At 46.1% G+C, this 26150-nt stretch overlaps 1 long non-coding RNA gene across 3 annotated transcripts in view; it reads left to right on the top strand.

Annotated features, from left to right (window-relative positions):
• The window catches only part of LOC110405145, a 111224-nt gene that overhangs the window by 71937 nt on the left and 13137 nt on the right, over positions 1-26150 (top strand). The window contains exons 5-12 of one of the 3 annotated variants that reach the window (XR_002442700.1): positions 1951-2029; positions 8882-12244; positions 13120-13321; positions 14748-14838; positions 15964-16055; positions 17805-17972; positions 19423-19468; positions 23061-23350. This is a non-coding gene — a long non-coding RNA (uncharacterized LOC110405145). Of the gene's footprint in view, positions 1-1950; positions 2030-8881; positions 12245-13119; positions 13322-14747; positions 14839-15963; positions 16056-17804; positions 17973-19422; positions 19469-23060; positions 24510-26150 lie in introns of those variants that run through there. The other 2 variants (XR_002442701.1, XR_002442702.1) reach the window with 2 other exon arrangements.

Raw genomic sequence — 26150 nt, 5'->3', positions numbered from 1 at the left:
AGGATGAGTTTTGGGAGAGGGCTGGGGGAACCTGGGAGGTGTCTGCTGCTGCTCAATGCCGAGGGAGCTCCAGCAGGGTACTGCACACCCCAGGCACCTGGGTTCGTGGGGGCTGCTGAGTGGCAGAGGGCATTTTGGGTGCTCCCTCATGCGTGCCCAGATTGACTGGCACGTTCCCCAAGGGAACTTTGTGTTATGTGTCATTGCGTGTGCCACGCTTCAGCTGGGGCCAGCAGGGCAGCCGGGAGGTGTCCTCTGGTTGCATAAATCTGATTCCTGAATGAATCACTGCCATAGGTATTTCCCCACCGCCACAAGGACCAATACATTTGTTTGTTTGTGCTCTTTTTCTTTTGCAAAACGAAAAAAAAAAAAAAAGGCATCACTGCAGAGAATAGATATTTCTTGTAGAAGCATTTTGTTTTCCTCGCTGTGCTATAGAGATCAATAGCACACCACGACTGAGCGTGGGCAGCAGCTGAGTGCACTCCTTCCTGCTCTGGGAAAGGAAAAAAGAAAGGAATGATTCAATGAATCCCAGACAAATTAGTGGTTTTCTTGCTGGAACAAATCCCTTTCTTCCACGTTCATTTCTCTCTTTCTCTTATTCCCCAAAATAGAACGCAAAAATTTAATCTCCCAACTCAAAAGGTTTTTTTAATTTTTTTTTTTTTTTTTTTTTGCTTTTCTTACTTAAAGAACAAACAGCGAAAATGAAAACAACAGCAATCAAACGCCAAAGCGATTCATTTGGACAAACGCACTGGTTCATCGTTTGGGAATGAAGCATCAGTAATGGCTTGCCGTTAAAGTGGTAAAACAACTCCAGCTGCCATGACATGAATTCTCTTCAGCTGAAGCCCTGAAGACTCTCTATTCCCACAACAGCTAAAACGGGACTGGGGAGAAATTACTTACCTGCATATAAATAATTACTCTAAATTCAGCTGATCCAATTCTAGGCCTCTGTATCTTTTTGCCTGTTTCTCATGGTAAATGTAGTACTGCTAGAGTTGAATGCACACACACACAAAAAAAACTTTTTTTTTTTTTTGAGCAGTGTTTATGTGGTTTTGCCTGTTTCCAAATGTCGTCTATCCCCTCTAAAGGAGCCAAACTTTGTTTCCGACAAAGATCTGAAACAAAATGTCGTGCTTTGCCTTAGGAAGCCGTGCTGATTGATGGATGGTTTCCAAGCTGTCAGAAAACCCCACGCTGGGATGTTCACAGAGCACTAGGAAATATTCACCTCTACAGATGGGGAAACTGAGGCACGAATGGAGACTCCCCTCCCCAAAGTCTGCTGGCTGATTCCCTTTGCTATGGCACCCTGTTGGCTGAACCCTACAGTCTTCTCTGTTGTAATTTTCACATAGACCAGATCTTACTTTTCAAAGCTTCAGAGGCAGCAGCAGTAGCAGCTGAGCAGGGCTCTGCAGGTCCAACCTGTGCCTCCTGCCCTGCCCGCAGCATCCCGGTCCTTGCCCAGGTGTGTGGCTTTGGGCAGGAGGACCCCAGTACAGCAGCAGGAGGTGATTCTTTTTGCATTGCCCAATCCCCAGTGGCATGGGTTAATTGAATGGACATACTTCATTAAGCATGGCCTTCACCATCTGTTCCATCCCAATTATTAATGGAAAAAAAAAAAAAAAGAACATATTTCTCAATTACAGTAGAGGAGGTGAGCTATCAATGGCTTTAAATCCTGTAGGTTTTCCTGTAAGGGAACCTCACAATTAGGAAGTTTAATTCACTTCTTTGGCCCTATCTCCCCGCCGCTCATTCCTCTCTCCAAATGAGCAGTTTGGAGACTTCTTCAGAGCAGTGACCCCAGGGCTGCGACCAGGCATGATGCACAGAACAGAAGGGCTGTTTGCCCCGCTCATGCCTGGAGCCGAGGCAATGGGGCAAAGCTCCTATGAGCTGCTGTGGTGTTGTTCCTTCTTACAGATGATGGGAATCCTACCTGCCTGCAACACTGGGTCCCCAGCTCTACTCTGATGGAAAGCATCTTCCAAGCTGAACCAAGGTACTGAGTAAAAGATCTCTTAGTTTCTTGATTGATCCAAGGAATGGAATGCCTGCCCTATGAGGACAGGCTGAGAGCTGGGGCTGTTCAGCCTGGAGGAGGGAAGGCTCCAAGGAGACCTGAGAGCGGTCTGTCAGTGTCTAAAGGGGCTGTAAGAGGGAAAGAGACTCTTTAGCAGGGTCTGTTGTGACAGGCCAAGGGGACATGGTTTCAAACTAGAAGAGGGGAGATTTAGATTGGATACAAGGAAGAAGTGTTTTACAGTAAGGGCAGTGAGGCGCTGGCACAGGTTGCCCAGAGGTGGTGGGTGCCCCATCCCTGCAGACACCCAAGGTCAGGCTGGAGGGGCTCTGAGCACCCGGTGGAGCTGTGGGTGTCCCTGCTCATTGCGGGGGAGTCGAGCCAGATGGCTTCTAAGGGTCTCTTCCACCTCAAACGATTTTATGATGCTGTGATTGCAAATAACGCTTCATATACAGACAGGCAAAGGTTGCCTTCTGAAATTAGAGAGCTGGCGGTATAAATCACTGCTTCCAACCATGTCCTGCATCTCTGGCCGCTCGCCTGGGGTGCTGGAAATGAGTGCCTATGAGCTGGGAGAGGCAGGAGGTGGATGCCGCAGCAGATGCCTGCTGTTATCCTAGGAGACGGTTTCCAAATCTGGAGGCAGGTTTGCTCTGACCTTTAGGAAGCAGCACGGATTTGTTTTGTTGCTGCGCTGTGTTTTTTCTTTGTGGTCCCATTAATCATTTTCATTCAAATGAAACCTGCGAGCGGGCAATGCGCAGAACTCATTTCATCAAGCCCCGTGTGTGCGTGCTTGTGCGTCTTTAAAAAAATACCGCAGCCAATTCTGTTAAATTATTAGTCCTGTATTTCGCAAATTTACTGTCGCCCTCAGGTAAAATTGCTGCTGCAACTAAATAAAACCTCTGGAAATGAATTCTGGCTCCTGACAGCCCTTAAGCCCTTGGGGCATTTAAATTCTGGATTTAGCGGCAGGATTATTACTTCAGTGCAGCAGTTAACCATGTCTTTAAGCAGAGTTGCCCATAATAGTCAGTCCTGATTCCGCAGCACTTTTACAATGGGGACGGGGAAATGGCCCCTTTTGTTACGCGCTTTTAATGTAAGTGGTGGGATCAAACATCCGCGCTGGTTAAAAGACCCACGGTAAAGTTGCAGCCGGAATCGCTTTTTTATCTGGCTCCTGCTGCATTGTGAATGTGCCTCGTTTCCTGACCGGGACCTTCTTGGCAGAAATTTCCATGCACTCCTCTGTTTGTTTGCTGCTGCTGTTGCTTTCCTAATGGCAGCAGCCCTGCAGGGGGCTTCATTTTGCTCTCGCCGCTTTTTAATGGTTTCAAACTATCTTTATTGCTGCAGCCAGCTTGTCCATCTGCACCCGTTCCTAATGGGGCCTCGCGTGGCTCAGCTGTGCGGTCGTATGTTCTGGGATGGCAGGAGGGGCTGGGAAGCCTGGTGCTGTTCTGGGTACCCACCGGCAAACAGAGGCGTGCCTGAGCAGGAAAGGAGAGCGAAGCAAGCCACAAAAAATGCCAGCAGGGATATAGGGCTGCTTCTCCTTCATTCATGTCATGTGGTAGTGACAGCCCAGGCGATGCCCTCTGCCTCTTTTTTTTGAGATCTGCACCCTGGGCTCTTCTCCTTCTGCAGAGGCAGTGGCAAAGCCTTGCACCGCTGCTGCACCAGAGAGGAGTGAGCACAGCCCGGGGGTGACAGCACTAAAGGCATGGCAGCGTGCTGGGAAGGAGACCCAAGCTCAGATCGAGGCAGCAGGTGCTGTGCTGATCCAGCCCTGGAGAGAAATATGTCACTGGGACAAGCGGTGGAAAGACAGACTGATAATAGCTGAGGTTTGGCAGGCTCTTTTGGGAGCTGGTGTTTAGCAGAAGGTCCCTAGTAAGGGGAGGCAGGATGGAAATGTCACCATGCTCTTTGTTTTGTAGCTTCTCTGGAGATGATCTTTACGTTAGTTTTAGCCTGATGAAATCCCTAGTGTGAATGCTGACAAATTAATGAGCACTTGAACACTGGGAGTTTCTGGCCAGCCTCTGCAGATCTCACCATCAGGCAGGGCTGGTAGTGATGTGTGAGCAATGTGAGGATCCAAAGGTCAGGATTGTCCCTCTCCCCCTCCTGCCCCATCCCAGCTTTCAAAGAATTAAAGATCTCAGTCTTTGAAAAGGAAAAACAAAGCTGGCTCCATGCGGAGCCACTCACATCAGCACAGAGCCCAGACTTCTCTTGCTTGCTGTTTGTGCCCAGCTCCTGATCAGTGCAGCTGCAAGACTTTATAAACAGACTCAGAATACAGCCATGCCAGTTGCTGGCAGCATTGTGTGAGGACTAAACCCTGAAGTAAATCAAAGTGATGATGATCCCCAAGCCTCTTAAAGATGCCTATTTCTCAGCTCACAGGTAGTCTTGGTCAAGTCCCTAATGGAGAACCCATAATTAAGATAATCAGCAATGAGACACTATATTACTAAAGCCTGTGGGACTTTTGCTGGCTTGTCTCTCGCCCAGCTTCTCAGAACAGAGGCAGGCAGTGCAGGCAGGCTGTTAGAGGATGGAGCCAGCCCTGGTCCAGCTGGGGCTATGGACGTGGGCTTTGTAGCCCTGGTGATGCATCAGGCATGGCTGAGATGGAGGCAGCAGCCCTCGGAGGAGGCTGCCTGTGTGCCTTGGCACTCTGGAAAGGTTTATGAGCCGGAGACCAGGGCTGCAGGAGTCAGCCAGGATTCAGTGCAGTGTCCAAGCTCATTAGGCCTGGGGATCCTGTGCTGAGTAACGCTGAGCAGTGCACACAGATGTCTCTGCCCCTCACTCCACTGAGCCGCGTAATGGAGAGCTAACTCTTTGTGGCAGTTTAGGGCAGTGCTCTGGCTGCAAGGCCAGTGTGGATTAGATGGCATGAAAAAAATAGTGAGGACGTAACTGTTGGGCTTAGCATTTTCTAGCTGGGAATACACCACCGCCTAAACATCACAAATTTAAAATGATCAAACAGCATTCTGTCATCTCGTCCGTGTGCTTTTGTACCCACTGACAGACACTAACACAGTGTTAGAGGCTTGCCAAAACAGCTTTTACAAGCCTGATGCACAGACTGGTGCTCAGACAGCCTTCTCTGCTTGCAGGCACGTCTTGGGTCTAGGACAAAATGTCAGAATACGTGCACACTTTAGGAGAAGATACTCCAGCTGCGTGCTTCTGCTGGGTAACTGAAGAATTGGGTCTTGTGAATGTCTCTCAGATCCAAAGCAATCTTGTTGGCTGTGCCCAGCTCAGTCCTATCCTTTATGCAGTGCTGTTTTGTGCAACTGCTGCCAGTTGTGGTCAGAGCTTCTGGGTACCACTGTCAACACAAAGTGGTTTCCTGGGAGTCAGGTCAGGTCACAAGGACATTAGCCAGCTTCTGCAGGGAGCACATAGCAGGATGTGCTGTACAGGAGGAGAGGGTTCTGCCATATAGGACTTTCATGGTTGTTGGACTAGAGCTGGGCACAGCTGGCATCATGCTCTGGGATGGGCTCAGAGTTTGCTGCTGCAGATCTGGGCTGAAATTACATTGTGGAAATGAGAGTAACGGCTAATTAATCTGCTGAATGATGGGGACAGGAGCAAAGCCACCCCTCCGAGTCCCGATTTGAGCCACAAGCACTACAAGCCCTGCTCCTTGCAAATGTGAAATTGCATGAATAGTGTTCTGCCAAATCCCTGCTCAGGACTGAAAGGCTCTTAGCAGCCTTCCCTTCCTCTCCCCTCAAGGTTAAATAGAAAAAGTGCTAATCTTTCCTTTCCCATCTTCCTTCCCCCTTTCCCAAGTTTAAAATCCAGAGGCAGCAAAAGAAATGGTTCCTACAGTTGTCTTCTTCTCCAGAGTTGTAAACTGTGCACTTGTGCGTGTACGTGCGCTCACATACACAAGCAAATGATGCATTTTAATTATCCTCAAATGATGAGGAACGTGCATCTGGGCATGACTGTGAGCCAGGAGCGATGCATTCATTCGTTTGCTGTTGCATTACCCCTTTTGCCCTTAATTTGAATCCCTCCAAGCTGGGTAGTTGCATCTGTCAGGATGGCTGTAGCTAACCTGCTGGGACCAAAAGCCTGACGTGGGGAAACTCGGTCCCATCCATCCCTGCCCATGGCCTGGCACTACCTGATGTTCTCCCAGTTCTCCCTTATTGCCCAGCCATCTCCTGCTTTGGGCACTCAGTCTGTGTTTGCCCTGATTACTGAGAGCGCAGAGGCTGAGAGCCCATGACCGCACAGCCACAGCTCTCAGCTGTCGGGGAGAAGGGTCCCATTAATTCTCCCATCATTTCCCTGGTGTGCAGTGTGGCTGATGAACTTGTCAGTCACCGGGTGACAGCAGGACAGAAGGTCAGTTGTGCTAGCAGTGGCCTAGGAGCTCAGTCTGAGTAGTGTGACTGTGCTATTGGAGAGGGGCTCTGACTCAGCCTGGTCCTTTGCATAGCTTTGCTGCATAACTTTCTATCTTAGCCCCCATCTCCCGCAGATTTTGCCAGCCTTATCTGACAGATGATGCTCCCTTCTTCAGCAAGTGTGTTTTCAGCAGTTAATCGCACTCTGAGGCTCTGCAAGCTGCTTATCTTCAGGTGGGAATGAAGATGGGAAGGGGCTGGGGTGGGGAATGCTGCTTGTGAGATGCAGGTGGAGGGTTGGTTCCTGATCCCTGTTTCCAAGGGGGGGGCGTCTGCAGAGGTTTTTTAAGAACTGCTCCAGGCTCGAAGGCAACCAGAGACCCTGGAACTGCATGAGAGACCATGAGAGGTTTACAGAGGCTGGGGGTGATGGTGCTGATACCACAGCAACATCATCATATTGTGTGCTTGTAAAATCTCTGTATTAATAACTGAAGTGAGCCTTAGACTGCTCTCGCTCCTCACAATCCAGTCTATGTTTCTTCAGCCTTACATGAACTCAGGACTTTTCTGCATCTGCTTATTCCTTGTTTTCCTCTTTCCTCTTTCCCCTGACCCTCTCTCCAGAGCAGGGCTGTGCTCAATGTCTCCTTGTTTGGTGATGGAGCTGGATGCTGTGTCCCAGCCCTCCTCGCAGAGCTGCTCTTTATGCTCAGCTCCCACTGATATGCATTAGAAGGGCTCACACTGGGATACATCCCCACCTGAGAAAACATAATCCTGGGTTTAACAACCCACCCTATGAACAGATTCTCCCCGGAGTCTCATCCAGCATTCCACATAGCTGGGGTTCATGCTTTCCACAGGCTGGTGCTGCCGTGGGGACATAATCCCACTGCATCCTCGCTTCCCTCCAGCAGCACTGACTGCAGAGCCCCTCAGGGGTGGCCCTTTCCTGGCTCTTTCCCAGCAGCGTGCCAATACTCACCTTGCCAGACCACATCTGAACCAAAGAGCCATGGCTCCCCTTGCTCCCTGGTTGTTTATTTATTCGGAGGCGAGCGGCAGGGAGCCTGGCAGTATCCAGCCTCCTCCTCACATGGCAGAAGTAGCAGAAGGTCTGCTCAGATGGGCACGGTGGGCAGATGGCTCGAGGTGACCCCCAGGGCAATGCCAACCAGCGAGCCGCTGGGACACAGCCAGGCTGAGAGCAGAGCACAGCTCCCATTGGGGCAGCACGGGGCCATCTGCAACGCGCGTCCCAGCTGTGTGGGCCATGGTGGTGCTGAGGGGATGTGGGCACTGTTGGGCCCATAGGCTCATCGTGCTGCCCTCCTTGGAAGCTCAGGCTGCTGGTAGCCCCTGAGATGTGCTGGCTGGCTTGGGACCCCAACTGGGCTGGAAAAGCCCCAAATATCTTAGAGCTGGGAACGGGGTGAATCATAACAGGGGTGAACATTTGGGATGGACTTTCTCTCTGGAAGTTGGGGTTTGGCAGTGGCTGCAGCACAGTGAAGGCTGTGTAGAACTGAGCGTTGGGTGTTTTTTTTTCTCTTTTGCTTATGTGCAATTGCTGCTGCAGGTTTTACAAAGTTAAATTCCTCAGCTTGAACCTTACCTGTATCCAGATGCTGCAGTACAGCTGTGGCTAAAATCTAACAAATGCTACCCTTATCCACTTTGCATTTTGTGTTAATGCTCATAAGGAATCAGAACTTTTTACCTTGCACGTGAAAGAAAACATTTCCAGCAAACCTATTTACACCAGCTTGTTCTGCAATAAGAAATATCACGATATCTGCTAACACCTATTCCAAGTACGCTTTGCAGTGAAGATGACCCCTCATGATGCAGAAAGAGTCCAGTTTCCATCAGTATACCTGAAGGTAACAAGGACTGAGCTGGATTTTGGATTGAGTGGGAGCTCACTTGCTGTTATCACTGTCTGTTTTTAAGTTAATCCTTTTCTTGCTTAAAAGGTCTTGTGACTGTCTTCTTGGAAATGACATAGGATAGCGACTGGGGATAGAACAGTGATTGAAAATACCTCGTTGAGCTATAGGAAAATATAATTTATGAAAGGAAAAATAATCATCTTAGTTTATTAACTCGTGGCATGATTTTTTAATGGCAGTGTTATAGGTTAATTAGTATGTGTGCTGTCCTTATGCCTATCAGAGTGATTCACGGGGGACCATGGATCATGGACTCGTTAGTAGGCCTCCCATAAAGGCAATCCTTCCAAAAGTGCTTTAATATCTGTGTGTGTGCCTGGAAAATTTTTGCCCTTATCAGCAGAAAAAGTCGGAGACTAAATGGACAGAAATGGAAATACTTTCGAGTGACACAAAACCTGTACACTATTGAAATTCTGATTGGGTGCTTAAAGAGGAATTATTTTCTCTTGTATCTTCCTACGCATTGGATTTCTCAGCCTGGCTGCAAAGCGTTTCTCTCTGAAAGACCCTGCTCTCTCTCCTGGCTCTCGTGAATTAGAGGCAGCAGCGGAATGGCAATGATCCACCTCCCTTCGAGCATCCCTGCACGGCGCGGCGGTAAAAGCGGCTTAATGTTCCGTGGGGCTCTGCCTGAGCACAGCAAATAGCAAAGGTAATGCGACGTTCCTGCTTGGGAGGAACATCGAGAGGGGGAAAAATACAGAATGACCTTTTGTCTGTGAAAGTGAACGGCAGTGGGGTGTGCAGACAACTGGAACCCAAGAGGCAGAGGGGTCTTGGCCTGGTTACCTCTCCTAGTACAGAGCAGAAGGCTCATCCATCCCTCCAGGGCAGGGCTGAGGTTTGCCTTGTGTCCCTGTCCCCCGACTCTGCCTTAGCCAGGAACCAGGGCAGAGCACTGCTGATGTGGCTGCACGATTTCTGGAGTGCAGCTAGCTCGTTTTTGGCTATCTCTGCAGGTGGAGCGAATGCGTAATGACTTTGCAGACAGATGGTAAAAAAAAAAAAAAAAAAGGCTTGGTTTACTGTTTATCCTGCTAGACTCAGGCTGGGGGTAGAAAGTCATAAACGTCAAAGCTATTTGTCAGCCTGCGTTCCTTGGAATGGTGTAGAGGCCCCTGAAAGGGGAAAAAGTCACAAGGAAGTTCATTTAATTTTTTGAGCGCTGCATTCTTCTTCATAAAAGATCTCTGAGGGTGAAGAATCCATTAGGGTTTATGAAAACCACTGGTAAAATCTGCTCTTTGCTGTGGTTTTGCCGGGAAGGAATACTTCCCAAGATGACAGAGACCATAACTGCATCTTCTTTTGGAAAGTGAAAAGCAGATCGTGGCAAGGCTCAAGAAAACAGTGACCATTTGGATCCTGGAGAGAAGCCCAATTGCTTCATTAAAGAAGAGTTGTCACATGCTTGTTTCTTAAATCCTGCTAAATACCTGCTTAGCAGCATTATTGACAGGCTTTTCTCATGAACACTGAGCTGTTAAGCTGCTCCTAGTTTACAGCAAGAGGTTAAAGGATTTTTCAAAGCTCCCAACGAAAGCCTTACTAACTGGATTAACCGCTAACATGGATTTAAGCTTTGAGTCAGATTAACCCCAGTTGCTCAGAGTAGGTTCCTCTTGTTCGTCCCTTCTTCCCTTTTTTTTCCCTCTTAGCTTTAACCTCTTTGTTTGTCAGGAATAATGGAAATAAAATAATCTCCTGTGCTTGTGTTTGAGCAGGGGGGTCCCAGGGCTGCAGCTCCAGGACATGAAATGTGACTGAAATAGCAGCATCACAGCGCCGAGGACCTGCAGTTAATCTCATTTAGGCTGTACTTAAATGTGTATTTCTTCAGCATCTGAGGAGGACTTTTGCATTATCTGCTCTCCTGCTTTTGGCTGATTGTTTCTGCTATTGTGCTGGTTTCTGAGCTAGGGTATGCATTTGTAAGCAGGCTGCAGTAGGACTATCCACTGCCTCATTTGAAGGTGCTTTTCCCCACTCACTGCTGTGCAAAGGCAAGGTCCCAGAGCTGCTTTCTGAAGCCAAAATCTGTTTCAACTCATTCCCCAGTAGCTGCAGTGCAGGAATTTGTTAGGAAATGCTAAGGGATGGTGTGGGAAAGCAATAGGCTGGAAGGAGCAGGGCACACCAATGTAGGCTCTCTTGCCCGATCACACTGGCGTGGAATTGATTCCCAGCCCAGAGGAGGGATGAAGCCAGCACTTCCACTGCTTTCCTGTCATCAGCTCACTGCACCGCTCAGCCCTCTCAATCATCTTTTCGTCCCAGCTCACGCAGGCCATGCAGTGACCATGAGAAGCTCAGCACGCTGGGGTCAGGACGAGGAGTCGCAGTGCTTGGTTGTTCTGGGCAGTGAGCCTTTAGCTGAGGCACTCACAGCCCCCATCAGTGCTGGCGTGTCCCCGGGCAGAGCTGTCTCTTGCTCTGCTCCGTGGCTATCCCCCTCTCACACTGTTTCAACTCATGGAGCTGACCCTATTTTCTCCTTCTCCTTGAACGCTGATCAGCTTTCCTGTGCTTTTTTGTGCACGCTTCTTAGTCTCTCATCCTTTGACTCCCTCCCAGCTGCCATTATCCCAGCCTAATCCATTTTTACCTGAATTGCTGGCCCTCATTTCATTTCTGATTTCCCCTCCACCTCCTAACCCCCACCACGCATCTCTCTAATCTCCCAGCCCACCATCTCCCCTCCATCCCAGGGGGGCAGCTCCTCCTCCTCTCCCCCCCAGCATACCAGGCACCTTGCTGTGCCCCAAAGCTCTCAGCTGCTCAGCATCAGCCTGGTCCTGGCTCGTTGCTGCCAGGTGATTCCCTCACAGATTTCCTTTACTGATTTCCTCCCAGCCCTCACTAGGCATCCCTTAGGGGAACCCCTGTCACTCATTCTGTGCATTCCATCAGCAAATACCGATTTCTTCAAAGCGATCACTGCAGGTGTGTGACACAGTTAACGCTGTCACCCAGAGGCACTGCAGGACCTTTTTCAAAGGTATGAGCTGCCAGCATTGCCTGTCTGTCTCTGGCAGGGATTGCTCTCAACACACACAGGGATTTCCCCGGGAACCTTGCAAGCCTGGGCACAACCATGCTGGGAGGAAGCATGTTTCGGCAGCACTAGTGGACTTACAGATACACTTGGGAGCCATCCATGCCCTGCCTTTCCCCCTTGGACATCCGAACTGTTATTTGTGGGATTCCTTATGGTTTGACATTTGGCATTTTACAGCACGTGTCTGTCATATCCCTTTTATATCAGATGATAAAAATGAGGATTCCTAGCGCTATGGCCTGCAGTGAGACTGGCTGAAGAAAAGGGAGAAAATAAAATTAAAATCTATCAAATAAAAAGACCGGAAGGAAGGAAAGCAGTTATGGGGCGTGAAGGAAAGTCACCCTCTTGGATTTAGTGCGGTGGTTGGGAAGCGTTATGGGCAGATGCTCAGGAGTGTGGCAAGATGCTGCCTTAACTATTAACCTAGTGCTTCCCTCTCTGTCTCTTTTCTGGGGTATAAACTCACCAGCTCCATGGAGAGAGGCTGTAATCTGGTTCTTTGTTTCTGTTCTTACAGATACTCCAGGGCTCATCTGAGCTCTCACCTGCCCTCTCCAAGGGAAGCATGGGGCAGAGCTGTGTGACCTGAAATGGGCTGTGCCCATCTCTCTTGTGAGTCAAGCACTCATTTGCATAAGCAGATGTTGTGCCATCATACCCCAGGTCTCAGTTGTGCCTGTAGGATGGAGCCTACGAACTTGGAACAGGACTGACTGGCTTGTGGGGCCAGTTTTCTTTTAGTCTGCTTCCCCGAAGGTGGTTTAAATTAGTGCTTTATGTAAGTAATTTAGTCAGCTTGTGATGTTTAATAGTTAAGAGATGTCTGTCAGGTATTATCGGTTTGTTTTTCAGCATGTAATGGACAGGGTAGCAAGCACTAATAGATAGCTCTCCCTGACCATTTTCAGCAGTCACCTTGCCTACTTCTCGCTGACACTGTTCCTGCAGTAATTAACGAGTTGGCGCATTACTGGGAGCCTTGTCAATGAATTAATCACCACGTGGAGGGAGCGGCAGAACACAGGTTCCTCTTGTTGTTTCTGGCAAATGGGAGCTGGAGAGCTGCAGACAAGGGGGGGGCTGTGAGAAGAGTCCCTGCTCCAGGGGTGCCTGAAATTAAGTGTACTGTGCGTGCTTTGTATACACCTGGTTTCGTCCTTTGAGTTTTCACGTCTGATTAGAGCGTCTAGGGAGATTATTTTGCCTGGTGAAGGACTGCAATTCGTTATTAACTTGATACTACAGGAGCAGAGAAGGGGTTCAGCTCCATTAGCTCTGTGAAGGCATCTATGTGGAAGTATTTTGCCCAAGAAATAGAACAAAGGTGAGCTCTAGAAGGGTGATCAGCCCCAGGGGGTTGTTCTTGATAAATGGTATTTCATGTTTGGTCATACTCTGGAAGTGAAACAATGAGGTAAAACTACTTCTCTGTAGGGCTCCAAACAAGTGCTTTGTAGCCTTGAGGGCAGCAGGGGAGCACGTTCCTCCTCCTCCCAGGCTCAGCAGGTTGCAGGCAGCCCCGTGGCCTTGCACTGCCATCCTTCTGCTCTGTATCCCTAGTAATGCTCGGATACTCAGCAACTTGGGTAGCTCTTGGCTCTCCAGAAGGACCACGTGTCACCCAGCTGACCTCGTGCTGCTCCCATTCTGCAGTGTTTTGGATGTTTGTTGAAGCTCCTCGGTGAACTTCATTGAGGGGTGGGAGAGATGAAGGAGTGAGGGTCTATGAAGTTGTCTCCAGTGTGAACAAAGAAGAAAACGTAAACATGAAGCATTTGTGGCTGCAAATACAGAGCTCTGCCTTGAGAGTGTACTGGGATCTGAGTCTTCATTGCCTTCCTTGAGCCACCTCCTGGTAAGTGCATCAGTGGATCATTATAAATCCAGTTCAGTGTTTGCAGAGAAGTCTCTGCTCCTCTATGTGACACTTCTAGAGGAGAAGGCTTGGCACTTCTGCAGCAGAGGTGGAAATGAGTCCATACTGTGGGTTATGGGGCAAGCCCAGGTTTTGATACTACTTTTCCGTGATTGCTGTTTTCAATCTAGTACTTGAAAAGCTGTCAAGAGTGGGAGAGGAACAGCTTCTGAGAAGAAGCCAGCTCTGTATTAGACTGTAATTTGGGTTTATATTGATAAATAAGAGCTAATGATTTAAAATGCCAACAGACATTTCTTATCTTTGTAAAGTTTGAATGAGCTCTGAAGCATCCAGTGCTGGCTCTGTGGCTGTGACTCACCTGGGTGGAAGGATACGTAAAGTTTTAAGTTTAGGAACTGTTCCTTGGTTTAGACGAAGTACTCAGCTAATAACCTGGTTACTTAATGAATGTTGTATGAGAAGTCCCAGGGCTGCTGGTATTGATCCCACCATTGGCCTAAAGTAACTCAAGCTTCTGTTAGGAAGGAAAATGACATATTTGCTTGAGGGACAGGGTGGTCTGTGAGGGCTAAGAAATGGGTGTTTCCTTATGGTGGCTGGGAGTGAGATATGGAATTTATCATTCTGTTTAGTACTTGCTTGCTCCTTCCTCTCTTCTTGCTAGTCCCGATAAGCCCCAGAGAAAAATCTTAAGACCAAAGCATGCCTCTGCTTATTTGATTGTCCAAGAGACTGGGGAATGGTCTAAACAAAAGCTGAGTCCATCCACAGGTAAGGAGGGCAAGGGAAGGATAAAACCCAGCTGCAGTTCTGTGCTGAAACCACAAAGCCATCAGGAGACGGGTCTGGTTATTGCCACGGCAGTGGTTAAAACAAAATAAAAGTAGCATGACTGGTTTTCATAAACATGTATTTCCCTTTTAGGCTGAAAAGGGAATCCCTCAGGCCTTTCATTTTCTGAGATCACCCAGGTGCATCAGGGCATTTCCAAGTCAGTTTGTCATCATTTCAAGGCCTGACTGCCTGTAGTAATAGGGAGGACAGCTCTGCTGGGAGCTAGTCCTTTCATGTATGGGTTTGTTTCACTCACCTCCAACCTCCAGAATCAGACTTCCACAGCGTTCCTCCATTTTCAGTGCTTTAGATGGAGTTGTTTTCTGCACCAATTTTTCAGCTGTACTTTTATTAACGTAGAATTACACTAAAACGTCAGCTGGAGGAGCACATGAATCCTGCTCTTACACCTAAGGACATTATTATGGTCAGTGATGCAGCTAACACACACATGTCCAGGCCAGCATGGATACAGTGCCTATATTGCTCCATTGAACTGCTAAACTATTTTTGGCTAGCTTAAGTACTTACAAACTGCTACAATAAACTGACCGGATTTATTTTTCAGAGCTGAAATATTTCCTCACCTCTCCCTTCATGCTGCAGGATCCCCGGAGGTTTGTCATAAAACATCCTCATTGGTGACCCCCAAGAAAAAGGTGAGCGCAGCCCAATTTAACTGTTGAGCGTGTTATTCTGATGTGTTCCCTTCTCTCTGAGAATTTACACACCTCTTGGTGTTGCCCAGCTGATGCAGCTGGTGAAGCTGCTGTATGGCAAGAGAGAGGCTCCCTCTGTAGTCCTGAGTGGGAGAGCTGCTTCCAGAGGAAAACTCAGAGCAGAGACATAGCTCAGCTCTTTCCAGCAGAGCTTCCTACAAAGATTTCTTGTCTGGGTGCAAGTTCACAAACCAAACTTCATCTCTGTGAAGGGAGGAAGGAAAAAATTAAAAACAAAAATCCCCAAAGCCCAACAAATATAATAACAAATGTTCAGATATCCCTCACGCTAGAAATCACGTTGCCTGCTGCTTGTACTAAGTAGGCCTTTTCAGGTTAGACAAGGCTATCTCTGGTTCCTTCTGTTGTGTTGTGCAGCAGCGAATTGCAGTAATTATTTATGTTTAATTTAAAAAGTGGGTTTTTTTTTCCTAATAGGTCTCTGCAGCAAGTTCTGTTTTAACTACACTAATTGTCCCAAACTGCATTCAGAAAAAGAGAAAGTGTTTTTATGACCATTCCTGTTCTGTATCACCCATCTGTCTGAATTTTCTTCAGTAGCCATGAACTTGGTGACTTTTGTGGATGGAGAAATCTCTTTGTTATCCTTTTCAGTCCTTTTTGAAACTGTGTCCCCTTTTTACCATTTCCTCTTGAACCTGAGCTCACAGTGCTCACTGAAGACGCGACTTCTGATTTCTCTAGTGCATAACACGTCGGTATTTTCTGTATCCCGGCGTTTTGGCTCTGGGGCAAATGTTGAAACACCACAGATGCTTTGAGCAGATGTGTCCCAGTGTTCGATCACGCTGAGCTGATTGAAGTGACCTGTGTGTTCTCAGGCTTCCTTCCCCTCACCAAATGTTAATGTTTATATCCTCTGGGGCAAATTATTCCAATCAGTACCGGAACTGATGCGATACCAATACCAGAAGCAATACCAATACAGGAACCAGCACCGGATCTGATACCAGAACCACTTAACAAGGCTGGAAAGACAGGCTGGCAAACTCATCTCTGCACTGATAAAACATAAGGACAACTTCTTCCCATTACTGTTAACAGAGAATTGCCCAAACACAGAGAAAAGGACATTGTGACTTCACCTGCTTGAAGGACACCTGTGTTCGCTGCACTTGGAAGCTGACATAAACAAGGTAATGGCCACACAAATATTGAGGAGGGGCAGTTCTAGTCTGAGTCCTGAAAGCAGCCCTGTGGGTGGATTGGTGGATCATGTTTCAAACAGTTTTTTTGGCTCTGATGAGCACACGCGATAGAAACTTATAAGAGGAGAAGGGTGGATCTGGAAAAATGAGGACAGAGAGGAAACTTCTTTCCTCCACAGAAGTCCTTGAAGATGTGACTGTTGCCTTTGATTTCAGAGGAAAGCTCATAAGGAACAGCTGATGGTTAGAGGAGACAAGAAGCTTTAAGAAGTTTTTATTTGTTTTGGGCTAAACTTTCCTGCCTTCTTCCCCTTCCCACTGTGGCCATGCACAGCGCTCCTCCATGCTTGTCTGCCTGGGTAGGAGCCTCAAAGACTCAGAGACCGTCAAAGAAACTGTAATGAAAACAGGTCCTTTACCCACAGCTTTTAAGCCCGGTTTCAACTCTTCTGCTAAAACATAAAAATGCACAGCAGAGCTTTGCAATACTTTCAAAGAAGAGAGGAGACAGATTGTTTTTTTCCTATTTTCAGGGCTTTATAGCTGATTCCATCAGGTACCATGTTCCTACCTCTAAAGTATTGTTAATTAAATCCAAATTGATTCTGCTGAGAACCCCCTCCCATGTTGTCATTTTGTAGGTAAAAAGGTTGCTTCTCGTGGGAATCCCATTTAAAAGGGCCCCCTGACCATGGTGCTCCTTAAATCAGGCCGCTGATTTTGTGTCAGTGCACAGCAGAGTTAACAGTGAGTTAGTGAAGCTGCTTTCACATCATCTTCCTCAGATCCTTCCCCTAAGAAACATAAATTGGCCTAAGGAAAAGGAACATTCCTAATGGGTCAAAAATGTGTAAGTGGGGGACACTGCAGATGGAAGAGCAGAGCCGTGGATGGGATAGCAATGCCCCTGACAGCTCTTAGCCTTGCTTCTAGTCAGATTCTCTTGGTTTGGCTCAAATCTCCTGTTGTGACCTTCTAAAAAAGACCCATAGCCTAAAATGGACTCCACACAGTCTTTGCCATTCACAAAGATAGGTCTAAATAAGTCATCTAGGGAGAGATTGAAGTGCTACCCTACTACTGATACTGTAGGTTGCCAAGGGTATCCATGTAAGGTTTCCTGGGGACTCAGCACTTTCAGAAATCAGTTATCGGAAGAGGTACCAAACACCTGTGCTTAGGAACCTGAATTGATCCTGTGAGCTTCCCATGGAGAGATCTAGAATCTCCAAGAACAACTTGGTCTACCAAAGGTATCTGTAGGCAGCTGAATTCTGAAAGGATTGAGAGGAAACTCTAAACCAGTATGACAGCGTTCTTGCGTTTGCCTACCATTGCAAATCTCCAACTCAATCCTCCTATGAAGTAGACCTGGTACCTTGTAACCTTGGGCTCTGAACCTGCTTGTGAACAGCTGCAAGTGGGAAAGATGGTGCAAAACAGGGAGCACAACTGTTGGGCTAAGAAGAAAAACTTGGACATGTTCAAAATCGTAAAGGGAAATGGAAAGAAACATTGAAATTCACATTCACTTTTATTTGAATGGATGTAGTCACATGGCAGAATAAGTGAAGATTGAAGATGTTTGACTCCCTTAGTTACTCAGGGCACAATTTTACCCTGATGTACTGTGATTCCAATTTGCTGTGAAACCTTAGATCACAACAGAAAGGAATATGCTTTATTGTGATCTTTTTTGTGTATTTTTAATTTTTTTTTCAAATTTTCTTGCTCTAGCTGTAAACACCTGGAAACCCAAGCAGCGTCAGCAAAGCACAGTGCTGTTCTTGTGCTCATCAGCCCATAAGAGAAGCTGACTGAAGATTGTGGTGACTGCACCACAACTGCCCCAGCACATTTAACTTCAAGATAGAGTCAGCTGTTTTGTCAGCACCTCTGCATTCTGTGAGTTGTAGCATGAACTAGCTGGCATTTGTGCTTCATTGAAAGCTCCCTAAGTGGGAGTAGCATGGCTGCCCAATGTGGTCTGGATGTGATGGTCATGTCAATTAGCCTATGATCAGTGCTCCCATTCTTCATCCTGAGTTGGTGGTTGGACTAAATGATCTTGGAGATCTTTTCCAGCCTTAATAATTCTATGATTCTATTCTATGATTCTTCACATTGGTCTGTTGTTGCATTAAGAGATGTAACGAGGTGTTTCAGGCAGGGGTTTGTTTGTTGTCAATGGCAACAAACCTTTTTTTTTTTTTTTGCCTTATCTCATGGAATTTCTTTGTTTCGTGGGTTGCATTTCAATTCCAAATTTTATCTGGAGTCAGCCTTGCAGGGGTTTCATTAGATCAATGGAAAGAATTGAACACTACAAAATGTGTATTCAGAGATGAACAGCGATCAGCTTGACAATTGCATTTGACCTAAAGGAGTGAGCCAATCTGTTCTTGGTAGTTCAGGTTTTGGGTATCATAGAATTCTCACGTAGGACAAGCTTGCTGGCTCATTTTCCCGGTGTACGCAATAAAGATATATATTTATTTTAGAGAAACACTTAGCCAGAAGGAACACAACATGTAGTGAAAGATAAATTATGCAGATAATGTTCTATTATGCACACAGAGTAAAAAGTACAAGGGACGTGAATTTCCCCAGGGAGACACCTCAGAGAGGGGAGGTTGGGACAACACAAAAAATAAAATAAGGAAAAAAGAGGACGAGGAAAATGAATTGAATGTAGTTAGTTCTGGCAGATTTTGCTTGAAGGAAGAGGAAGACTGAATGAGCAAAAAATTGTACCAGGGGACAAGTCCCTCTAAAGAAATGACTGTATATTGGCTATGTCACTTGTCAAGGTCACTGCTCTTACTCGTGAGGACAGGGCTTTGACCCTGCAGGTATTTATGGGGCTTGGAGTGGGTGACTGGGAAGTGTAAAAAGCATCAATGTAGAGAACAGCTGGCAGCTTCTTTTCCCTCCAGGCTTTCCCTGTGCTCTAAGGTGGGGAATGCACAAGCTTGTTGAGTTGTGGTTTGTGCTATAAGGCCAGTGAGGTCTGGCAGCATGCATTCCTGGGGATTGCAAAGCAATGCAAGATCACTGCGGCAGACAAAGCAACCCCTGGTCTTCTCAGAGATAGACACAGTAGCCTTGCTGAGGGGTGGAATAATAACTGTACTTGAGCATTGGAACGTGGAGGGAGTCTGAGTGGGCAGTAACACTTCATCAGGAACAAGAAGGCAACAGCAAGAAGTTGTTTCCCTCTTGTTCACCCCCCGAGCTATACCTTGCAACAGCTGGTCTCAGAGCTGGCGTTTTGAACCAGTCACTGCTGCTGCTCGTGCTGATGCTCAGTTCCACTGTGGCAGTCCTTCTGACATGTTTGTGCTTCTCTTCACAGTGCAGTAACCTGAATTGTGCTTAAGTGGGCAAATAAAGGGAATAAGGTAGGTTACGTATTTTTTTGTGTGTTGGGGGGGGGGGGGTTCAGACCTTGTGAGAGCTCCATAAGGTGGAAGTCTGCTCCTTTGGCTCGGTGCACACAGATTTTCCTCTGTGTGCTCAGCCTCTCTGACCCAGCTTTTGCAATCCTTGTCATGAGGAACTGAAGGGACGCAACATTTCACAGGGCATGCTGCAACCATCAGCAGAAGTGTAATTGGCTCTTCCCGTGTGGCTGCCATCACAAGCTTCATAGCAGATAGAAAATGAGAAACTAATCCTTGTGCTGGAGCCCTTCTGGCTCTACCCTCACTTCTGCGTTGGAGGCAACTACTGTGCTGCGTGCTTACCTCCTGCATACAGCCATGGTAGGGTCACTGCCATTCCCTGTGCTTACCATGATGCAGCTCCACATTAAGAAAAAAAGATTATCCCAAACGCAGTCTTTTGGGATTGTGTTTACACCTGCAGGGCTGAGGACTTTTCAGGTTTTACTTTCCCTGATTTCCTCGGTACATTATTGGCCTGACCGTTCCTGCTTCATCTGCCATGTCTTCCACCAGGGGCTCATTTACTGATGTTGTATGGAGAGTTCTGTCTGGCCAATGTGATCAGAAGAACTCACAGGTGGTATTGTACCAAGGTTTGTTCAGGCAAGTGGTTCTCTGCTTATTTTGACTGGGGTCATTGCTTCTCCCTCTTCCTTGTCACGTCCTCTACCTCCCTTGCTATTTGGATCTTTCTTTCTCTGTCTTTTGAGTTTCTGACTCCTTGCCCCAGATCTAGGATGCACTTCACAGCATCAGCACCACAGATTGTAGAATGCAGGAGAGGGTCCCGTGTTTTTTTGTAGCTGGTAAGTCATATTTTGCTTTCCTTTTCTGCAACCTCCTTCTCACAACAGCTGCACTTGTGAGAAACAAAGAAACAAACCCAAATGACTTGCTTTCAGCTTACCCTCCCTTTGTCTCAGGCTAGAGATAATGTGAATGAGTGTGGACTGTTGATTTTCAAAGAATCTGGGATTTCTACTGTCTGTGAGTTTGTCTAATCCCAACAGAAGTTATTGGCCTTGATTTAAAATGATTCCCTATCCCCTTTGTAATGGCTGCTGGCAAAGCTGCTGTTCTCCTGACAGATTTTGTTGGGTCTAAGTTTGATAGCTCACTTACAACAAAGGCCAGCAGTCTGTTAAGACAGTATCATCTCTACATTTAATCCTTCTCTGGCTCCCGGCTCACATTTAATCTAAGCATTAACCATCATTCACAGTGTTGCAAAAAGCAGTTACTCTTTGCAATATTAGGAGGAAAAAAAAACATAGGAAATAACGGATAGAAAAGGCAAGTACTGAACATCAACATCTTTAGTTCTTGTATATCAACAAAGGATAGAATAACTGCTATTTCATCCTTCCTACTGGAAAATAGGATATTCTTCTTCTTGGGAAGGTAGCCCATATGATGGTGAACGTCTCTCCATCATCAGCATCCTGCCTGCACACTCACAGGTTTTCTTTCCTTTTTGCTGTTATTTACAAGTAAAATATCTCCAGGTTTTATTCTTGGCTTTTCCTTGTACTGTGTGTAAGTGTCTTTTCTGAAGTACTGCTAAATGACAGAAGAAAACAGCTGGTGCCCTCGGGGTAAACCTTTAAAACCATATCCTACTCTGGCAAAGTTCTGCTTGGTCAGCAACCCATGTTGTGCATATTTCTTTCACTGTCTTGCAGATTGCAATTGCAAAGTGCCTTTGCATTTAAACAGGGTCTTTCTGGCCTAAAAGATAGCAAGAATTATATTAGAGAGGGCACAGTAACTCAGTGCGCTGACCTACCCTAAATAGCTGGACTTGTTTCACTTGTGCAAATTACATATTTATAACAACCCATCATGTTGTCAGAACACTTCAACAGAGATGCTGCAGCTCCTGCTTATATGAGTTTTCTTCTGATGGGCCAGTCAGGAGAGACACGCCAGCAAGATTATTCGCTTTAAAAATACAGTTCTAGACAGCAGTGTCCACAATGGGCAGTAATAATTCATCCGTTCCATATAGATTCTTCCTTCTCACAAGATCTCTGTGGTCTTAGCTCGGACCAAAGCTTACACAAGTGTTTGAAAATCAAAAACCACTCTCCATGTCAAATAATATCAGTGCTTGTGAGGTTACTGACTGAGAGCAGTAGGGTGTACTTGAGGATTTCTGCTTAAGTTCATTTTTAAGCACCTTCCCCAGCCTCTTTCTGCCTTTACTTACACATGTGTAGCTAACAGGGACTATATAAGATCTCATTGAAGTTCTTCACAAGTACTCATTCTCATTTAAGTAGTCTTTGTGCTACAGGAACCAGCTGGTTGTCCCATAAGTGTCCAGGAGAGGGACCAAATAGAAGATTTGGAAGATAAAATCAGCTCCATGTGCTACAGCTGGAGGAGAAGGCAAATGTGATGCATAGTGATTGCTGTGCTTGATTTCCCCGTGTGTCTTCCCACTGAGCAAGAGGCCAACTGAAATTCTTTGCTATGTTGGAAGAGGCGGCTTAGGGACGATGTACTGCATCATGAAACCTGTAGATCCAGTGCAAACCATCTTGTTGGGTGAAGATATAGGAGGTTGTAGAAACTTCATGTTTTACGTAACTAAACAAAGAACAAGTCTAGGCATTGTCGTGCTTATAGTTTCATCTCTATAAAGAGATAAATTGTATGTGATGCATGCTGGTGTGTCTGCATGCCAAATATCTCCTGATCTTGAAGTCAGTATGTGAGGAATCTTCCCTTGAATGGCACTTCTGTCTGGAGAAGGTACATATGTTGTGACGTGTATTTAATTGTCCGTCCACATGATCAAGTGGTTGGGCTGAGGCTGTGCTGCTGGGGCTAGAGCTATTGCATTTCAAATCTCTTTGCTCAGCTGCTTTGTACTTTTGGAAAGCAAGGGGAAAAGCAGCTTAAATTCTGGGTTCTTTCTCCATTTAGGACCATGTTTTCATGATCAAATTTGTAACCAGAGCCCAGCATTTTCAGATTGCTTTTGATAACTTAGAAAAGCAGCGTGGTGCCAAATTTTACCTTTCCATCCTGCTCCCTTTTAACATTTCAGTGCCGTATTATACGTTAGGAGCATCATTCATTAGGATAAAAGTAACTGGTTCCCTCTGTCTGCTTAGGATATGCATATGACAGTTCCCAAACTTCAGTTATTTTTTGTGAAATTCTGCTAATGAAAACCTGGTCATACAGGATGGTTTGTCCTTTTAAATCTATGGCACAGAGATGACATGACTGTATTGCTTCCCATCTGCTGTCACTGAGGTCACTGCTCTGGCACAGAGCAGAACAGCTGCAGAGATTGAGTGATGGCTCTGCTACTGCTTCCTGGAGGGATGAGAGTGGAAATAAGCCTCAGGAAAAGGAAATCGTCAGCCACGCTCCCTGTCCTGGCCATCTGAGTGTGGGAAAGGTTTGGCAAGTGTCTCCAATTTTTTTCCATGGAGAAAGGCAGGATCTTTTTCTCCTGTCTGCTAAGCTGCTGCTTAAATAAAACTGCCATAAAGTACTTTCACTGCTGATTCTTGACCTCATCCCATTTTAGGTGTGGGCCCTGTCTCACCCCACTGTCCAAGAAGACTGTTAATGTTGAGGATTGTCTCTAGAAGCCACGTCCAGAAAGTGTTTCTGCTCCTTTTGCCGAGGAACGAAGGCTGTGCATCACAAACCAGGACAGTAAGGAGTAACCAGCCTACCTGGCAGCAATCAGAAACGTCCCTGATGGTTTCCTTTGTCCAAGAGCAGCTAATCACGTGCTGAAATTCCTATAATGCAGGGGGGGATAGGAATGCACGGCACAAGGACAGCTCACGACCTGAGAAACAGGATATACACGTGAGTAAATTTTGAGGATGAAGGTGACTGCCCATCACCAGCTGTTCTGAGTGGAAATCTAGCACAGCAGAGCGCTGGGACCAGGAAGGACAGCATTTGCACAGTGCACACTGCCCACTGGATAGAGTGCTTTTTCAAAGCTGTGTCTTTACACCTGTACAATCCAAGTAAAGTGGAGAAATAAATCATTGTGCACAGTTGTCATCTTTCCCCCGGTAGCACCAGCCAAAGAGTTTAAATATAGCTAAACCACAGCATTTCCCAAGAATAAATGCTCAAATGTTCAGAATAAATTGCCAGGTCTTGGTATCACAGGAATGATTTATAAACCAATTATACTGGAAATTTTATTCTCCATTGTTGCTCTTATAGATTATGGGTCAATTGGTTATTTTACTCCTGTAGGAACACAGCCTTATTCTGCCATAAAATGTTCAAACTTAGCATGCTGGGATTGGTTCTGTCCCTCTTGCAAAACACTTCCAGTTTGTGGCAAAGCTTCTGGAATCATTCTGCCAGGGGCCAGACAATTTTTTTGTTGTTCTGTCTCTCTTTATTCCTGAGGCCATCAGCAGGAATGAAGAGAGCTTCTTTCTGTTGAATCACCTTTCTCCACCCAATCTTCTCCTGTCCTGTCTGTTTTCTTGTCGGACTTGGATTCTGCAGATGATGTTTGTGGTACAGCTAAGTCTGTAAATAATTAGTCATTGAGCCTCCAGCATCGCTTGACAGCATCAGGCTGAGGGGCAGCAGCTATGAATTGTCCCTAAAGAAGTGTATCCCTACATAGTCAGTGGATGTAAATACTAGGAATGTAAGATTAGCAATACTGCTTCAGACCACCAAGGGCAGGATCCAGTTTCCATCTGAGGTCATAAGCAGACAGCTGGTAGAGAATAAGGATAGAGCAGGCATGCTTAATCTTCCTCTACAACGCTCTCTCCTCTTTGAGTGTTCAAGTCCAATTTTTCGAGGATTCATGTGACTCTTGTTAAGCCACACTGGGTCTCTCTGGTAGCTGCTTATCCAGTATGTCTTTGAATATCAATAATTCTAGCAATTAGCCACCTTAGCTTTTTACCTCTACACTGGTGCAGAACCATAGTTACTCTAAAGCCTTTAGCTGAATTGTTTTTTTATTGGTCCAACTTGAACAAAGAAGAGAACGTAACCAAGATGGTTAATGAGTATAGAAGAGGAAATTCAGGGGAAACTGGTTTTATGACTGTGCCCTTAAAGACTTCAGTCGCTTCAGCAGTGCAAATTGGTTAGTACATTTTAATTCTCTTTTTATGGACTTATCCATGCTTGTATATATTTTTTGTCTGTATAAGCCAGAAAGGAAATCCAGCCCAAGAGTTTTGTATCATCTTTGTATTTTCTCAGCCTTTTTCACGTCCTGGATGTGGTTCTTAACATCCAGGCTGTAGTAGCAAGCATATGTTGAGCCAGGTTTTTCCTCAGAATGTCTGACTCTGCTCATGACCTCTCTCCCCACATTTCAGTTTATCTAACTTATGAATACAACAAGCACTGCAATAATTAGGACATCATACCATCATATAGCACTCACAAATCGTTATAGAGCAATTCTGTTTTCAGCACTGACAGAATGGGTAAGCAGTCAGGAATAATGAAGTAGAGTCCTTCTGGTGTGAGCTGAAGATCATTGAAGTCAATGTTCTCACATAAAGGGTAAATACTAAGATGTGAGTGTGTACAAACTGGAGCTTTTTTCAGCTTTGCTCTCCCTCTGGGTGAAATAGCACCATAGGTTAGAAGGGCAAATTACAGAATGGATGCTCTTCATGGCTTATTTCTCTGACAACAAGCTTTATTACATGTGGGCTCCCCCAAGTGGGTGAGAAGTTTTCTAATGTTTGCCTGCCTATTATTGCTATTTACTAGTTGTAACTGTCATCTGAAATCATGAGTATTTACTGTTTCCAGTTATTTGCTGCTTCACTGAAAACAAAGCAGTCATTGGAGCCATTAAAGGCTTCTTCATCAAGCCATTAAATAATAAAAAGAATCAGAGCCCACATATAAATGATGAGATTTTGCTTACCTGATTGTCAGCTGGGAATGTGAGCAAATCGTACCCACTAGACATCACAGTCATGCTAACAAAAGGTTTTTAGGCACATGCAAAAATGTAGATAGCCTAATGTTCTTATGTTGTGTCTCTGGAGGAATATTACAGCTGGGCTTGGACAAGAGTCTTCTGCTGATTTATACTGCGTGTCCTTTATGGATGGCTGCTCGCATACATGTAGTGTCAATAATTTTAGTGTAGACAATCCCATTCAGTATTTTCTCCCTGATAATGCATTTCCTTCCAGCTGAAATACTTCAGCTACTTGGATGTAAATTCTCTTTCAAACTAAATAGCTGACTTCATTTTCTAAACATTTCTAATGGTGTGGAATGGGCACGATGGGAAGGGGCTACAGATGGAAGAACAAGTTATGCAGGGAGTGTCAGTGGGTGACCTCCTAGGATGGCAGCTTCACCACAAGACTCCAGGACACCCTTTTCTTTGTTTCTACAGAGCAGACGCAAAGCAACCAACCCCCCCTTTTTTTTCCTGAGAACGAATCACTTCCAAGTACATCTGGTTGAGCATGAAGAATGAGAATATGAATACGGGCAATTATGATGGAGTAGAGGCCTTGTAAATTTATACTCAAGCTTACCCCCTGGTAACTCATTCATCTGCGTGTCTTGACAGGATGCATGTGAAATAGTGGGACAATAAAAGCTGTTGTAATGCTGAAAGATGTTAATAGCTGGCCTCAGG

Source organism: Numida meleagris, chromosome 12 (assembly GCF_002078875.1).
Source record: "Numida meleagris isolate 19003 breed g44 Domestic line chromosome 12, NumMel1.0, whole genome shotgun sequence".
Lineage (NCBI taxonomy): Eukaryota > Metazoa > Chordata > Aves > Galliformes > Numididae > Numida > Numida meleagris.
Note: the sequence above shows the minus strand (reverse complement) of the source record. Positions and strands in the feature narration are given on the sequence as shown.